We start from the raw sequence: 19,731 nt of genomic DNA on the forward strand, positions 1-19,731 counted from the left end.
AAAAGAAATACTATGTGTGTGGACAGTGACAGAAATTGCAAGCAATAGGATATGTTGGAGTATGTGAGGAAGCCATTTGGTGTAAACCTAATTCAGCCTGACTTTGTTTTTTCCAAAAGGGCCTGACATGGCCATTGAGCAGGCGTTCCACATCTGCTTAAGCATTTGCTCTGTCCCAAAGACAAGAACAAATGGCCTTAAGGTAAAGGTGTAACTTCCCCCACATTGGCATTTCCTTAAGAATAAGCATCTTTCCTTAGGCTAGGGACTGATTGCCGTGCTCACCTGTGACCACCCAGCTCAAAACAACAGACCTGCCATCCTGCCCTGTCCACTGAGACAGCAGACCTGCTACCTGCTGTGTTCATCAATGGCTGTGCTGACAGAGCAGTCTCGTGACTATTGTAAAAGGGACATTTCTATCATATGTGAAACATGCTCTTTGGGGGTATACAACCACTCTGTCCACCTCACTTCTTTGGTGCCCTTCCTTCCTCGGAGAAGGAAGGCCTTGGGCCATGGTCCTCACATTTTGGCTCAGAATAAGCTCTCCCAAATTTTCATTTATAGATTGTTATGGATTATTTTCATCAACAATGGGAAGGTGTGCCTAAAGTGCACAGAATTTTCATCGGACTCCTCGGTTTGTGGCACATTACTTCATCAGTCACCACCAGGACCCTCTTTGTTTTGTTGCTTGTGAATTTTTACTATTTTTCTCTTTCTTTTCCAATCCTCATACCAAGGAAGAGAAAAGTAGCCTTTAACTTCTGGGACCTGACCTGGTATTCACATCTAAGATTTGCTCTTTCCCTATTGAATCTAAACAATTTTGCATTTCCAGTAAGGTCACTCCATAACTGTGATCAGAACAAAAACAAGTCTACCCTGGAATCATTTGTGAACACAGACAGAAACATTAATGTCATCCAAACCACAAAAATGAGCAAACATTTTCCTATTCTGCCTAAAATAAGTGGCTGCTGCTTCTTTACCTTTTTAGCTTTAGCTTTGCTTGTTTCTTCCTATCTTGTAGGTCTAATTTATTAAGATGACCAATCATAAGTTTTCAGCTTTCTGACAGCTTCCAGCTCAGAACAAAGTCCCATTCCCTTTATCCCTCTCCAAAATCACCCAACACGTGCCCAAATGTTATAATAAACTCGTTCCACATCCTTTTGCTACAGTGCCCCATGGATCCCTACGATGGGGAGTCTCCCTCGTTGCAAAGAGCTGTAAGTCTAAATTGTTTGATTACAGGTGTGCTCCTGGTGGGCTTTGGCTGAAGGCATTGACAATACCCTGTCTTCCCATTCGCACCACCCTACAGTCACCATTTGTATGCATATACTACAATTTAGTTATTCAGGTCATTAACAAGTAGGTTGCTTCTAGCTCATTGCTACCACAATCACTACTGCAATGAGAACTCTGATAAATTTGTCTCAAGGACCTGTAACTGCAGAGATCCAAGCAACTCCATACTCAGAACTGCAATGGCGAGACTGAAAGGCATTCACTCATCATCTTGTACACCTGAAACTAATATAATGTTACATGTCAATTATATTTCAATAAAAAAAAGAATGGAAATCATAAACTGGTCTTCATCTACTAAACAAACACCCAAATTTGTGGGAGTTTGTTGAAAGGGAAGGAAATTACCACTTCTTACAAATGGAGTTTCAAATTGACTTTTCTTTTGTCTTTGTGGTCACAGAGAGAAATTTATAATTTGTACATAATCCTTTTCAGTAAAATTTCCACAAAGGTTTCTACAAATTGATATTTATACAGCTCTATCTCAACAACAGTCAAATACATTTTTTTCAAGAACACATCTTTAAACCTGCACAAAGTTATGTGTTCAATTGTATTTCAATAAAGCTGAGGGGAAAAAATAACACATCAGACTTTCACCAGACAGACTAGAGTATCATGAGGAGAGTGAACACAAACCAGTGTCAAAATTTAAAATGTCTGAAACCATAGAGAGAATTTTTTCTAACCACTAAGACATTAAATAAGAGATAAATAACAAAAAGATAACTGGAAAATCTCCAAACCTATTAAAATTAGACAGCACCAATTCAAATGATCTGTGAGTGAAAAAAAAATAACAAGGGAAATTAGAAAATATTCTGAACCAATTGACAATAAAAACACATGCCAAAATGTGAGAAATGAATTGAAAACACTACATAAATAGAAATGTTTGTTTAAATGCATGCATTAGGAAAAGGAAAAAAATATTTAAAATTAAAGATCTGAGTTTCTACCTTATGAAGTTGGACAATTATCAAATTAAGCTAAATAATAGAGATAAGGGTGAAAATAAACAAAATATTAAATGGATAATAGAAAAAATCAATAGAAACAAACTGATTCTTTAAAAACACTAATAAAACTGATAATAACGAATAAACTGATAAAACTAACAAAACCTCTAGATTAATCATCAAAAAAGAGAAAAAAACAAAAGTCACTGACATAATGGAATAAAAGATGGGATATCATTTCTGATCCCAAAGATAGGTAATATTAAGAACAATTTTATGTCAAAATATTCAACAACTTAGGTGAAACTGACATATTACTTGAAAAATACAAACTACAAAACAGCCACAAAAAGAAATAGAAACTCTGAATAGTCTTATATAAATAACATCAAAGAAACTGGATTTTAATTAAAATCCTTCTCATCCTAATATTCCAGATTCAAGTGGCTTTTCAGGTGGATTCCATGACACCTTTGAGGAAGAAATAATGCCAATGGTAACACAACATTTTTCAGAAAAAGAGGGAAGCAGGGAACACCCCCAGACTCAACATATGAAGCCACTATTATCTTATGAAAATATGAGAAAAACATTACTAGAAAAGAAAACTAAAGACTGCTAGCCCCATGAACATAGACATAAAAAAACCCTTAAGAAAACATTAGTAAATAGTATGTAAATTTTACCACAATAAAAGAGATTTAAAATATTAGCATATATCTAGCATATCTATAAAAATAATATGTTATGACCAAGAGGAATTTATCCCAGGAATATAAGGTTGGTTGAGTATATGAAACTAACTCATTACATTGAGAACAAAAATAGCATAATATCTCAATAGATACAGGAAAGGCATTTGATAAAACTCAAACTAGGAATAGAAGGGATCCTCCTTAACCTAATAAAGGGCATTGTGAAAAAGTATATACCTAATATCACATGTAATGACAAAAGAGCTGGCACTTCCCATCCAGGATAAAGGCAGTGATGTCTCATCTATTTCTGCTTAACATTTTACTGGAGACTCTAGCCACTGCAATGAGGAAAAAAGAAAAAGTCATAAAAAATGTTGAGTGATAAATAAAACTGTCTACTCACAGAGGTCACACTAATAGAAAATCCTAAGGAATCTAGAAAACACTACTAGAAATAATATAATAAGTGAATTTAGAAAAAGTGCAGGTTACCAGGAGGAAATATAAAAATCAGTCCTATTTCAATATAACAGCAACAATTACAAACCTTAAAAAAATCATTTAAAAGATCATTAAAAGACATGAAATGCTTAGGGATGAATTTCACAAAATATAGACAATGCACATTAAAAACTCTAAAACAAGAACATTTGTCCATAATATGTAAAGAACTCAATAAGAAGGACACAACCACCAAATAAAAATGGGCCCAAAATTGGAAAAGACATCTCACAAAAGGGATGGCTATTGAGTACATGAAAACATGTTTAACATCATTATTTATCAATGAAATCTAAATCAAACCACAATGAGAAGCTCCTAGGCAACAACTAAAATAGAAAAAATTTTGAAAACCTCCAGATGATACCAAGGATTGACAGGCTGTTATGTCATGGGAACTCTAATGCATTGCTAAACAGTGTAACCGCTTTGGAAAACAGTTTGGCAGTTTCTTATAAAGTTGTTCATACATTTAACATATGGCACAACAGCTACCTTCATAGATATTCAACCAAGAAAAATAAGAAGTGTACAAAAAATCTTGTATAAGAATGACCATAGCAACTTTTTCACAATAGGCATAATTAGAAATAGGCAAAGGGTCTAAATACTACAACAAACTACTTATACACTCAACAATATCTCAAAGACAAGATGTCAGACAAAAGAAGCCAAACACTAAAGAGTATAAACTGTATGATTTCATTTACATGAAACAATAGAAAGGCAAGACCAATCTACACTGGAGTAAACGGATCAGTTTTGACTAAGGCTAGGTGTTAGGAGTAGTGATGTTCTGAATGCAGCCTGCGTGAATTTACTTCTTAGGGATGGAAATATTATCTACGTTATGTCAGTGTGATGGTCACTTGAGTTTACACATCTGTCAAACCCGCTGAACTGAACACTTAAAATCAGTACATTTTATTGTATGTAAATTATGCCTTAAAAATTGGTTTTAAAATCTCTTTAAAAATGAGTATGACATGGTTCCTAGGCTTTGGGAGGTAACCAAAGGGAAACACACACGGCAGGGAATAACAAACTCGAGGTCTGTGGTCCCTCTTTAGCCTGCAGGTGTCTTTACTGAAGAGCATGTAGATTAAAAGGTTGTATTCAAGTGTTTTTAGTTGAGATAGATTCTCTTTACTTCACCACATGGCCCACAATTCTCTAATTTTAAAAGTGTTTTGGCTTCACATATATCCTGATACTGTCGTGACCATTGAAAACATTGGAATATGCAGCCTCTGCATTTTGAAGAATATTTCCAGATTACAGCCACTGCCATAATCAAAGGTTGATTTCACCAAAGTCTTCTACAACCTCTCTTTTTTGTAATGTTGCTCATGCAATATTCACTTAATCTTAGATTGTTCTATGTCTTCATAATTATACAAGCGGATTCTTGGGCAATGGATTTACGTGCCTCATTCAAAAATTCTAAGAAATATGTTATTTACTCACTTATTAATCATGCAGTCATGCATATATTTAAGAAGTCTTCTTATTTTTACCTACTTAATGTGTAACGCTTGGATGTATATTTACTTTACAATATGATACTTTTTTTTTTTTTAAGATTTTATTTTTTCCTTTTTCTCCCCAAAGCCCCCTGATACGTAGTTGTATATTCTTCGTTGTGGGTCCTTCATAGTTGTGGCATGTGGGACGCTGCCTCAGCGTGGTTTGATGAGCAGTGCCATGTCCGCGCCCAGGATTCGAACCAACGAAACACTGGGCCGCCTGCAGCAGAGCGCGCGAACTTAACCACTCGGCCACGGGGCCAGCCCCTACAATATGATACTTTTGTGATCTAAAATTTTCTCAGTATTTAGCATATATACGGTCTAGTAATTATACAAAGAAACGTTTTCTTATACATCACTCTACATCTTTTTTATTTTATAGTATTTAAGTTGTACCGATGATAAAAATTCACCTACTTGATTGTTTATCTGCTTTAGATTGACTATGATGCTCTTCGGCCACACATAGCAATGTTCTCATTTGATACAAACACAAATATTTCATAAAATAAAGACACTGGGGACAACTTCTTTTAGTGGAAGAGTTTTCTAACATAAGACCCACTTCAGCTTCATAAAGGAATAAATAAATTATTAAAGATAACTCTTAGATGCTAGACATTTTATATTAATGGCTTTCCTATATAACATTTAAGTACTTGTAAATATGAATCAATTTTAATGCCTTTTGTGTGTTTCCTAGAATGTGGACTGCTTTAGATTCATATATTATTTAGATACAACTGCATATCTTTGGAATTATATTAGCAGTTCCTCAGGTTAGAGAAATCATGTCCAAATGCCATAATTTTTGCAATGGAGGGAGTTTGGACACTGTTGTTGAGTTCCAAAAGGAATTATCCTGTGTAATACATTTTGTTTCTTTTTTAGACATATTTTGAAACTATAAATCGCAATGAGAAATTCATTAGCTATCAAAGAAAAATCTTTCAATGGAAGTGACTTTTGGTTTAATAGTATCCACTTTTACGTGGCTAAGTTATTAAGAGCCCACAGAATTCTGTTGGAAGGTTTTTTGTGTTTGTTTAGAATATTCCTCGTTGGAGAATGCAGTTCTGATTTGTGCAAATGGCTCTCAATATTCACTGTGGAGTAGAAATAAATGAGCACCTCAGCCCAAACTCCAAGCTTATCAGAAGAGAAAACTCCACCGAATTCAATGCTGAAGTAAAAACTTTTGCAAAGTCACTAAGGATTTATTTGGTTTGCTGCAGCCAAAAGATGCCAGTTCTAAAACTCCATTTATAAGTAGTGCTGACTCTCAAAAGTTCTTTTGTAACTTGTATGGATTCATTTCCACTACTATTTATAAAAGTAAATGCATGAAAGTGGTAACAGACAAATAGGTTTTGTTGCATTGAAATTGTCAGACTGTATTTTCAGGCAAAACAACTTCTCTCTTTAAACACTACTTATCTGTTATAACCAGTTGAGGCTTGATCAATTCATGTAAAATAAAGCTATCTTTATAAAAATGAAAGCGCTATTGTCCATTTTATAATGAAATTCATATTTTATTTAGATTTTTATGAAAGTTTTAATATTTCAGAATAATTTTGTCTTTTAGGGAAAAGGAAGCATTATTTATAAATGGGAACTATAAAGTTCAAACATCATCTTTGACGTTCTATGAATTAGTCATTGCTAAAGTAATTTATCTTAAGAGCTCATGTATTACAAGAACTGACTTCCATAAGAATAATAAGATTTGGAATAATTTACAAAATCAAGACAATTAGAACGTTTCTTTAAAAATACTTTATTTAAATGCATATCAGGTCTAAAGATAATCGTAGCAATTATTTCCTCATGAGAAATAACCCAGATTTCAGCCTGTAATTAATCACCTTGCCAGTCGCTGAAATATAACATGTATTGTTTTTATTACTGGGAAGAGGTTTTTAGTAGTCATAAAAATGTATGATTAAGAATCGAAGCCCAGAGGTAGATTTATGTGAAACTAATGAAGCTTAACTTTCAGGCCTGCTCACTTTCCTGGGTCCCTTCCTGGATCTTGGGAGAAGTTCAAGCAATGTGTCCATGTGGTCCTATATTTTTAAAAAATTTGCTAGGGTAATATTTTCACTACAATCAAGTAACGGCCTTGTACTTTATAAACTGTCATATGTCGCTTGAGTAGTTGGGAGCATTTTGGGGATCCAGGAAAGAAGTTGAATTTGAGCTTCATTTAGTTAAGTTGTAGAGGAATGTCTTTCTGTGAGTTGCAGTGACTTCTGTGAATAGTTAGGTTGTTGGTAACCATCTGGTAGAGATGAGTTCCACTCTGCCAACTTACCTAGCATCTCAACATAGTGGTGCAGGGGCTGAGAGCTTATCATGATAGAATGTGCGCATGGTGCCTTGTGTTGGATGTATGCACACGGTTGAAGAGAAACAGTTAGAAATGAACAGAGTAAGCAGTTAATCATGGAAGTTCTTCAAACTTTTCATGGACTAAATTAAAAGTGGAGGATTTAGTTCTAATCAATTCTTAGTCAAATTCTCATATTTTAGGAACATGCTTGATAATGCGATGTGTGTAATTATGTGTAATTATGCATGCACAAGATTTTTTTCTTTTACCTTTTCTGATGGGTATCATGCAAAAGAGAAATTATGAGAATTTCCAGTTTGTATATAACACATGTGTAATGATGCTACAAACAGTGAGCAAGTCCACATACGGAGTCAAATCTCAATAATAAAAAAACAATTTTGATTGACTACCATAGAGGAAATATTGAATTACATTTCTGTTTCCCCTATAAAAAATTTTACTACAAAATCATGGTCATATGAAGAGGAAATCTGAAGATACAAGCCAAAAATCCAGACACAATTAGGGATGTGTGAGGAGATACATTTAATAACTATTTTTTCTGGATTTTATGATGTTTATAGTATTAATAAGCATCTATAATTTGTAATTTGTTGTCATTTCACTTTTCAGTATAAGTAAGTGGAAATGAATTACCTAACTTATTATTTAGAATTTTATATCCTATTTTTAAAAGAGGTTATCAAAATTATAAAGACTTTAAGCCCGAAAACACCTGGTTCTGCCCTTTTTAAGCATTAATTTTCACATTTGAACAAGTAGATGGATATTTTTTAGATATTATAAATTCTTCCAAACCAAGCCTATTGTCATTTTCCTAAAGTAAAGGTCTGGGAACCTGCATTACTAAGCTTCCCATTTGTCACAAAGATAGTACGCCATGTGAGTAAAAAACAAAAAAAGATCTCACACATTGTTTCTAGCAGAGCTTCCCATGTTGGGCTAGGGGTCGAGGTACCCTAAATTTCTGTGCAATTTTGAGAATGGCAAAATAAGTTTGGGAGAATATTTAGCAAGAGTAACTTAACAAATGGAGAGATCTCATCCAATTAAAAAAAAAAGTTACTTCTCTTGCTATAATTTTGAGTGCTACATAATGAATACAAATCCTATTATACACAAAAGTATGAACTCATAAGGTTTATCTAACGCAAAAAAGAAGCACCTTTAAATAAACTGTAAGTAACAAAAAACGGGTATCTATTTTAAAAACACCTCCAAACAACTTGACTCTAATTAAATGATCGCAATGCCAATTATTAAAGAAAGCCGTTAACAATAATGCTGTACTAAGGCATCCACTGACAAGGAAACATATTTGTGATATACTGTTAGGTGATAAAAATAGGATATGAAAAGATGTGTGTGATATTCCATTTTCAAAATATGTATGCATATAAGATATATAAATAAATGAAAATTACTGTCCTGTAAGGCTTCTTCACTTTTACTCAACATTCTTTTGTTTCCTTGAGACTTATTTTCTTTTGTTTACTGTACAGTTCATATGGGAAAATGCTGTTCATTGTCTATATTAATATTTGCCATTTCATCTCCAGAGACACGTGACAATGAAGAATCTCGTTTCTCAGCTGAAACAGGAGGAAAATAATCTTTCTCCATATTTTTCTGTCATCATCTTGGCGGTAGGACTTAAGAAACATTTGAAATTCAAAGGAGAGCATTTAAAAGTAGAGTCTGTATAAATTATTTAACTAGAAAATAAAAATCAAATGCATTCAAATAATCATAAATTTAAAATTTAATACTCAAACAACCATACTGTTACTATAAAGCCTGTCATTTTTTTTTTCTTAACCTGTTTAATTATGTGACTAGCTGTCTTAGGATCAAGGCTTTATTCGCCATTCATTTTAATTACATATTCTTTTTTTTTCCCACTCTAATATCTACAAAAAAGAACTATTTCTTGTATCTTTGTATTTTAGCAATAGGGAAAGATTTTGTTGTGAAATAATTGACAATGTTTTATATAATGCAAATTAGGTATGCTTTGCAAATAAGTGACTCTGTACTTGGATAGGGCCATGAAACCATGCTTAGCAAGGCGGTCAATGCAAACCAAGAAGGTTTTGGATGATGAATGTATCGTGAAAAGTAAAACATCTCAGAAGGATTTCCACGTTTGGGGGCTAATGTGGGTACTCATCATAGTTTTATTTTCTTTGTCTTTACAAGTAACTTTTTATAAGTGAAATAAGTATGTGAATATAGAGTATCACTTCTTTTTTTCATTTTGATTGATACATATCTGATGTGTGACATTGTATAAGTTTAAGACATACAACATAATGATTTGATATAAGTATATGTTGTACAATGATTAGTACAATACGTTTAGTTAACAACCATTACTTAAAATAGTTACAAAATTTGTTTTTTTTTCCTCCTGATGAGAACTTTTAAGGTATATTCTCTTGGTAACTTTCAAATAACCAAAACAGTATTATTAGCAATAGTCACCATGCTGTACATTACATCCCCAGAAGTTATCTTATAACTGGAAGTTTGTACCTTTCGACCACCTTCACCCACATCTTGCTTTTCATAGCAGGTTCAGAAGGAGAAAATGTCTTCCTTCATATTCTGAAGAAGTATACTATGTCTAATTTGAAATCATCTGTTATATTCCTATTTTTGAAAATTTCCTTCCACTAATTCTTCCTCAAAACTCTCCTTGCTTTATCTTTCCACTCCACGATTAGACACACTTCATTGCAAGCTCTTTGCCCTCTTCTAACCCTTTAAATTGCTTTCTTCCCTGGGCCTCTCTTCCGGGTCTTCTCTAATCTTTTTACACGATCTCCCCACGGCTTGAGGTCACACAGCAATCTCAGTGAAAACTGATTCTCTCTCTCTAGTTCACCCTTCCTTCTGAGTTCCAGACAGATCCTGCACTGCTTCCTGGGTGTCTTTATTAGATACCTCACATCAAACTCATCATGGCCAACATCGAGCCCTTCCACTTTCCCCATCCACCCAAATTTGGATGTTACTCTCGTACACTTAATCAACAAATTTAAGACGTAGGAATCATTCATTTTGTTATGTGATTGGTATAAAATTCTGTCAGTCTACATCTCTAGACACATCTAAGCCTTCCCATTGCCACTTCTCCACAACAGCCTACAACCATCCTCCACACTGCAGTCAGAGCGATTTTCTAACATTCCCTTGCTTAGAAACTTTAAATACTTTCCCATTTGGCATAGAAGATCTAAATTATAGAACACGGTGTCTTAGTCTACTTAGCTACTGTAACAAAATACCAGTGACTGGGTGGCTTACACAATAGAAATGTATTTTCTCACAGGTCTGGAGAGTAGAGGCCCACAATCAAGGTGCTAACAAATTTGGTTTCTTGTGAGAGTTCTTTTGGGTTTGTAGATGTTCAGCTTCTCACTGTATACGCACCTGGCTGGGCTTTTCTCAGTGAATGTCCACCAGGGAGAGAGAGAGAGTTGGCTCTCTGGTGTCTCTTCTTATAAAGACACTAATCTTATTGGATCAGCCCTGTCCCCGGTGACCTCACTTAACCTTAATTACTACCTTAAAGACCTCATTTCCAAACACAGCCACACTGGGGGTTAGGGCTTCAACATACGCATTTTAGGGAGACAAAGATATTCAGTTTGTAACACATGGTAATGAATCAAGAACTGGTTTCTGCTAAATACTCTCGCTTTCTCTCCAAGCTAAACTTTTTCAATCTGTGCTCAACTTGACTGAATAGTTTCACGTTCCTATTATTCAATAAGTTTTTCTGGTTTTTGTTTTTGTTTTGAGCACTGGCATTCTTCTCGACAGCATTCTCATTATCTGGGCAACATCCGAAGGGAAACCACTGTTTCTGCTTTCATGAAGCTTTCATTCTGGTGGGAAAAGAGAGTAAATAAATAACTAAATGGAGTGTCTCTAAAGATGTTTCCAAAGCTGGAATATTCTCTACCTCCCTACCTCCCCGAAGCCATTCTTTCCCTCCTGCTCTCTCCCTTGCTCTATCTCTCTTACAAACACACACATACACACAATCACTCATATTTCAGATCTTATTTTAGCTCTTTTCTTTTCCAAAAATCCTTTTCTGGTCACTTTAGACTGAATCAAATTGCACCTGGCACATGATGTCAAATCACACTATGGCGATAAAACATGCTCATGCTTTATTTCAGCAGCTTATTGAATGGAATGTCTGTCTCCAAGAGGATAAAGACGATGTCTACTTGTCTTTATCATTGCATGTCCAGCATCTAGCAGTGACTGATATAAAATGAACAATCAATAAACACTCATTGAGTATTGTTGAATATCTTACCAATTTTCTTGTGTAGCACTTCTGAAAGCATCTTGCTAGGAACACTAATTATTTGGAGTAATAATGAGTGTTATCTTGAAAAAGAACTTTTGGTAGCCAATCACTGAATTTAACAATGTTCAACTTGTTTATTTACTACAGAGCACTTAACATGAAAATATGAATTATGGATCATGAAAGCACATTGTATCCTACTTTTTCCAGATGATTTTCCTGCATAACCTTTCTTTCTCACAGCAATCTGAACAGCTAACATTTCGTCAACACTCTTCTACAGCCTTTCTCTGTCTCCATAGTAGGGCCAGGGGTAGGTCTTCCTGCAAGAGCTAATGGTGCCCTTTACTCTCAACATTTGTAAGCTAATGAGTGACAAAATCGTAACACTTCCACAGATCAAAGAATCATACGGAAGTTCTTTTTTACAGAACTATTTTATACTAGCTCATTAAGACTTACCATCAAAGGCACATGTGGAATATAAAGGCCTATGGTAAAAAGAACTAAATAAATAACCTCATTAAAATTTAACTGAGAGTGCATGTATTAAGGAACAATTAGAGTTTTCATGATAAACATTTTAAGTGCTAATTGGTTCCAATGGGAGGTCTTAAGATTACAATTTCTTTGGAACTTGTGGGCTGCTGCAAAAATGCCCATATACATACAATAACACAAATAATAACTGCAACATTAATATAAAACATCTTATCAGTTGACTATAATGAATATGAACAATATCGTTCCGCTGAGCTTCATGACATCTACAGTCAATCATAAGGCAAAGAACGATCACAGGCAGTAACAAAGAAGGATTCTGAAAATGCAGATGTAAATCATTAGGACGAGTTAGAGTGCTTCTTAAATTTCTGGTTAATCTCTATGAAATATCAATTCTGATTCAATAAGTCTGAGGTAAGGAAGGCTGGATTCTCTGTCATTAAAATGCCTCTCTGTTTTTAGCACCCTTAGTGTTTTGTTTTGTTTTATTCCATAGCACCCTTAGGCCAAAAGAAGTGTATAATAGTTTGTTTTTTGAGTGGTTAGGTCTAAACAATAAGTATTTAAGTCCTAAAATCTTAATAAGCATTTGAAAAAATAATAAATACAAATTGTGTTTTTATTTCATTGTTTTCTAACATCTCTCACTGGGAGGTATGCAAGCAAATCTTGGGCACTGCAGGACTTCTCGGACTTTGGAATCGGGTTGGACACTGTCACCGTCATTCCTGGTTCCTCACTGACTTTTATGCAGCATTTGCCTATCTTTGCAATAACTTACAAAAACCCAACTATTGACCTGATATTGTTTTTCCTACCTTTGAATAAATGACTCACTTTCAGCATATGCTTTTCAGAGCCCTGGAGGGGTCTTGGCAATAGCAGAAGGTGTTGGTAGCAAGTAAGGAGATAGTCCAGGTATCAAAGCCATAGGTCTAAGAGCAGCTCCACTCTGGGTTTATGAGTTTATTTGCATAGGGCCATTAAGTGATACGACTTTAAAATTGCTTGCAAACCAACTCCAAAGGACGTAAATTTTTGCTTAGTTGTAGCATGTTATATAATTTTTACTATCAATAAAACTTTCCAAATTTTCATGTATTTTTTAAATCTATATTACATTCAATATTTAAAAATATTCCAATTTGTGGGTCTGTTGTTTAGGTGGGGAAAGTAGATGGGTTATTTAAGTAGTGTCATAGTTAGATGTATACTGTGTTGGGGGTTCCCAAGACCACCTTAAATTTGCCAATTTGCTCCAAGGACTCACTGAAATCAGAACAGCTTTTGTACTCACCGTTGTGGTTTATTACAGCAAAAACAAGAAGTACAGATTAAAATCAGCAAAGGGAAAAGCATATGGATGAATTCAAGGAAAAGTAGGGAGAAAACTTAGGGAGGCAGAGAGACAGTGAGGTTTTGCCAACCAGGGAAGAACACTGGCCCATTATCCTGGAAGGCCAAGCTGACACGGGCTGGCTGAGAGTGCAGGGGTCAAGCTGACATAGGCTAGCTGAGAGTGCAAAGGATCAAGCTGACATAGGCTGGCTGAGAGTGCAAAGGATAAAGCTGACACGGGCTGGCTGAGAGTGCAGGGGTCAAGCTGACATAGGCTGGCTGAGAGTGCAAGGAGTCAAGCTGATGCAGCCTGGCTGAGAGTGCAAGAGGTCAAGCTGGTACAGCCTGGCTGAGAGTGCAAGGGGTCAAACTGATACAGCTGGGTACAGAGCCTCAAGCATTCAAAAGCAGGTTTTCACCAATAATCACATTTTTAGCATACACTATCTGGCTTGGCCCAAGTCCTCAGATATACAAAAACACTCTTATTGGGCAGGCAGAATATTGCAAGGCTCAGAGATCTGTCAAGCTCCAGTATTTTTCCTTGAAATGCACAAAGTTTGAGTAACCTAGACCTGCTGAGTTCACCCTTACCTCCTGTGTATAATTTGGCTTTTATATTGATACCACTCTACTTCTCTTCAGATTATTTTTTGTCAAATTATTCTTTCCATCATATTCATCCCCTATTTCATTTTAATTTCCAAGTTTGGTATTTCTTCCTCTCTAAGAACTCTAATTTACACCTTCTTCTCTTTTTTTTTTTTTTTTTTGGCATTAATCAGCTAATTTATTTTCAAATTTATCAAGTATATTGATGTATAAAACACGTCTCACATTGTTTGTATAAATAGAATTGGGAAAAATCCATTAATTACATTTTTAAGTCTCTCAATATTGAACTTCGATATGAGCTTGAACAAGAAGACACTGACTCCTCAAACATGTAACTTCCTATGATATTTTTCTTTCCTACTTGAATGATAAAAAGGAATTGTCACCCTTCAAATTCTTAACACTAAAACAACCCACTGAAGTCAATTTTAAATGCTTTTCATAAATCAACTGCCAAATAGCTCATTAATTCTGCATATATAGTATCCATCAGTTTGGTTAGTAACACTATTTTGGCACATTGTCAGAACTCATTTTTTCATATAGATTGAATAAGATGTTTAGACTAAATGTAACTTTGAGGCCTTTCTGTTTGATCTGCTGATTTTGCACACTAGGAAATTAAGAGGTGAGGTGACTGGCCAAAGTTACAAGGAAGGTTTTTATGGCAAAATATCCCAGACAAAAAGTAAGCATAACTTAGAAGCTTAACAGTAAATATATATTAAGCACCAGATAAATGTAAATTAAAGCACAATGATATAACACCACAAGAATAGTTCAAGTGAAAATGCTGGAGAAAACCAAGTGCTGGAAAGTACTTAGGTCAACAGGAACTTTCACACACTGTCGGTGACAGTGGGAGTGGTGGTGGTGATTGGGGTGCTTAATTTGGCAAACAATTTGGACAACCGTTTGTCAGTATCTGCTAAAACTGAATGTATGCATATCCTATGTCCCAGAAATTCCACTCCTAGAAATATAACCAACTTGCTTAGAATGAAAATTAAAGCTCATTTTAATAGCCCCAGTCTTGAAAACACCCAAAAGCTCAGCAAGTGTTGAGTGGATGAAGAACTTCTCCCGTGCTCACACAGCGGAATACCACACAACAATGGGAACAAATGACCTAAAACGACACGCAATGATACAGGTGAATTCGACAAATCTAACACGAACGTTCATCAACAGAAGTCAGATGTTCACAGAAAAGGGCAAATGAGCAAACTATGCTATGAGAAGTCTAGACAGAGCAGGCTGGGGTGGGAGTGATGACTCGTGCCTGAAGGGTCTGTGGACTCTGGGGAATGTGCTATTTCTTAAGCTGGGCGTGTTACCTATGTGTGTCTAGTTTGTGAAAAATGACTGTTATATAATTATCATACGAGCACTTCTCGATATGGATATTAAACTTTAATTTAAAATACTAAAATGTAATGTAAAAATAACAAAAATCTCAAACCTCTAACAGAATTTTTTAAGAGAGAATTAAGATGTAGGCAATATTAAGAATAGAAAGGACGTAATTGCAGCTACAAGAGAAATTAACATGATCATAAGATAATAATATAGAAATGCCAATAAATTTTTAAATAAAGAGGAATTAAATAATTGTCTAGAGAAAGGAAACTTTCCAAAACTGACTTAAGTAGAAAAAGAAAGCCTGAATGGACCAATAACTATAAAACAAATGAATAAGTATTTGAAAGTTTAGCCACTGAAAACCACTCCCAATCAAAAAAAACGAGAGTTCCAATTTTTTTCCTATAGAACAGTCCTATTAAACACAGAAAGAAAAAGAATTTATCATCTTATTATTAATCTCTTCTGTATACTAAGAAAAGAGGAAACATTCTCCACTTATTCTACAAAGCCAGTGTAATAGTAGCACATAAGAAAGAAAAATTAAAACCAATATTATTTATGAATTACTGTAAGTCTAAAATATATTATAGGCAAACTGAGTTTTCCCAAGGAATCCAAGAAAGTGTTAATGATAGAACTTCTATTAAAGAAATTCCATCATAAAATATTATAGTTTAAAAATATCAGCGACATAGGTTCAGCAAACATATTTGAAATAACTGAAAATAAATTCATAATTTTAAAAAACTCTCACCATACTAGTAATAAAAGGTATTTTAACCTAATAATGACATTGACCAAAACCTAATTTATTGATAAGAATTTGAATTTTGACATGTTATATACATTGTACATTTATTGCATATTCAAGTAAGATTAGTGATTGCTAAAATAGAAAAGCTCTTAATTTTTGTACTTTTTCTTTTCTCCAAGCACTTTGAATTTCCAATCACAATTTCTTATATTTCTTCCCTACCTTTATAAGTATGTAATTTAGCTGTAACTAAAATAATTTTAACTTATTTTCCAAGACTTGTTATTTCATTTTCAGATTTTATTGAAGTAGCCAGCACTTCCAAAACAAATAATTTAAAATAGTACTTATAGTGTACATCTATTTCTTAATTATGACTAATATCAATTTATTTATTACTTTAGCATTCAGGATGAGCATTATACTTTATTTTTGATATAACACCTTTCCCATATTTAGTAAATTTCTTTAGGACATCTTTTCTCTTTGGAGTTAATTAAAAATTGCTGTTGGACTGTATAAAATACTGTTTTGCATCAATATAAGCATGTATATTTTTCCTTTAGTTTGATTTAATCAACTGTGTACAGGGGTATTCCACTTTTGAACAATTTTTGGACTCCATTAATTATCTATGCTTGGTCACTGTAGTTTCCATAAGTCTATTTTAATATGTATGAGCCTATTCATTGTCATGTGTAAAGTCAGCACTCTATTGTTCAGGTAGGAGGAGCTTACAGAGTCAAATTCTGTTAAATTTATCCCCGATATCTTTGAATGAAAGTGTGGAAGATCTGCCTCAACATTTCTTGTGCCTTGGACAAGAGTACAAATGAAGATACACATATCAAATATCTAAATATTTAAAAGTCTAGATAATGCTGTCAGAAGGTTAATATATGTGGTATTGGTGAAATAATAGACAAATAGATCGATGGAAGAGCATAGAGCCCAGAAACAGACCCACATAAATATAGTCAAGTGATCTTGACAAAGGCAAAACAATGGAGAAAAGATAGTCTTTTCAACAAATGGTGTTGGAACAACTGGACATCCTCAAGCAAAAAATGAATCTAAACACAGACCTTCCACTCTTCACAAAATTAACTCAAATTGGATCACAGACCTAAACGTAAGACAAAAAACTATAAAACTAGAAGATAACAAAGGAGAAAATCTAGATGACTTTGGGTTTGGCGATGACTTTTTAGATACAACAAAGGCGTAAAAATATAAAAGAAAGAATTTATAAGCTGAACTTGATTAAAATTAAAAATTTCTGCCCTATGAAAAACACTGTCAAGAGAATGAAAAGACAAGCCACAGACTGAGATAAAATATTTGCAGAAGACATGTCTGATAAAGGATGGTTATCCAAAATATCCAAAGAACTCTTAAAACTCAACAATGAGGAAACAAACAAAGCAATTAAAAAATGGGCCAAAAACTTACAGACACCTCACCAGAGAAGGTATACAGATGGCAAATAAGCACAGGAAGAAGTGCTTCACATTATGTGTCATCAGGAAAATGTAGATGAGAACAACAGTGAGATAACACTACACATCTCTAAGAATGGCCAAAATCCAGAACACTTACAACACCAAAGCCTGGCAAGGATGTGGAGCAACAGGAACTCTCATTCACTACTGGTGAGAATGTGGAATAATACAACTACTTTGGAAGACAGTTTGGTGGTTTCCTACAAAACTAAACACACTCTTACCATATGATCCAGCAATTTTGTTCCTTGGTATTTACACAAAGGAGTTGAAAACTTATATCCACGCAAAAACCTACACACAATATATTTAGCAGATTATTCATAATTGTCAAAGCTTAAAAGCAACCAAGATGTCCCTCAGTAGGTGAATGACTGAATAAACTGGAGTATATTCCAACAATGGAATACTACTTAGTGCTAAAAAGAAACAAATTATCAAGCCATGAAAAGAAATGCGGGAAACTTACATGTATATTGCTAAGCAAAAGAAGCCAATCAGAAAAGGCTACATACCACATGACTCCAACTATATGACATCTGTAAAGGCAAAACTATGGAGACTGTAAAAGGATCAGTAGTTGCCAGGGGTTGAGGGGAAGAAGGGAAGAACAGAAGGAGCACAGAGGATTTTTAGGTCAGTGAAACAACTCCATATGATGCTAAAATAGTGATACATGTCACTAGACATTTGTCAAAACCCGTAGAATGTACAACACCAAGAGTGAACTCTAATGTAAACTATGGACTCTGGGTAATAATGATGCTCCAAAGTTTATCAGTTGTAACACATGCATCACTCTGCTGGGGGAAGTTGATAATGGGAAAGCTACGCATGGGTGGGTACAGAGGGTACATGGGAAATCTCTGTACTTTCAAAAAAATTTAACATATGTTTAATTCTCCAAATTTTGACAAAGATGGATAAGAAGTCATATTAAATTTAGAGTTTTGTAACTCCACATAGTTCTACCAATGCCTGAACCCTGGACTGTCACCTTCTCTTTTTACTTTCGCATCTGGTTCCCTCCTGAGTCTTGAGAAGCTTCATGCTTGCTGAGGTCCAACCTGGGCTGCATGCCCATGACCTATACACAGCCCCAAGAACTCTTGAGCCTAGAGTTTGCACACCAGCTAGGTAGTCCGTATTTGGCATGACAGATCCAGGAATCAGCCAACAAAGGCCTCTGAAATGGGTGCAAGGCCATTTGGGCAGGAATACTAATATGTAGTACAGAAACAGGGGTGTGAACTCAGGTGAATACTCCCATCGGCCCTGTAGAATCCTCGCCTTGAAATGGGGTTTTGCCAATGGGGGGCCAGAATGAGGCCATCTAAAGTATACAGCCTAGTTGAAGGACCCCACTTACCCAAGTCTAAGGATAACATTTTAAATGGTCCTATTTCTGAAGCCTGTAAATTGGAAGTAATCATCATGCATCTGTAGCTCTGGCTCACCCCATGGCCATCCAGTTCTATCAGCATTAGCATGATCACACCATGAATCTAAGGCTCAAACCACAAACATCGGCACTGTCTCTGAAAACTGCCCATAGGTTTCCTAATGCCAGTCTCCTTCAGATCATCAGAAAATTGCATGTCTTCATCCTAGCCATAAAGAAAAACATTCTTTCCCTTTACTGGTCTAACAGGTGCAGAGAAAATTCATTCCGTCTATCATGGAGATCTACATAGAATTGATATCTTCAGTCATGCACTTGAGTTTATCTCAATTTGCTTTAGTTTACGTGAGTGAATGCAAACATTGGATTGTCCAATCAGGTTTACACAGTGCCAAGCATTATAATAAGTTCAAGGATGTAAGAAATCCAGAGGCACAGATGAAGCGAAGAGAGGTCCAAGATATCTCACGTCGTTCTCCACATCCTTCTTTCCTGCATCACATTCTACGGCCAGGAGTAATAGATGATATCACAAATGAGATTTGCAGGTCATCT

This window comes from Equus asinus, chromosome 2, assembly GCF_041296235.1.
Source record: "Equus asinus isolate D_3611 breed Donkey chromosome 2, EquAss-T2T_v2, whole genome shotgun sequence".
Lineage (NCBI taxonomy): Eukaryota > Metazoa > Chordata > Mammalia > Perissodactyla > Equidae > Equus > Equus asinus.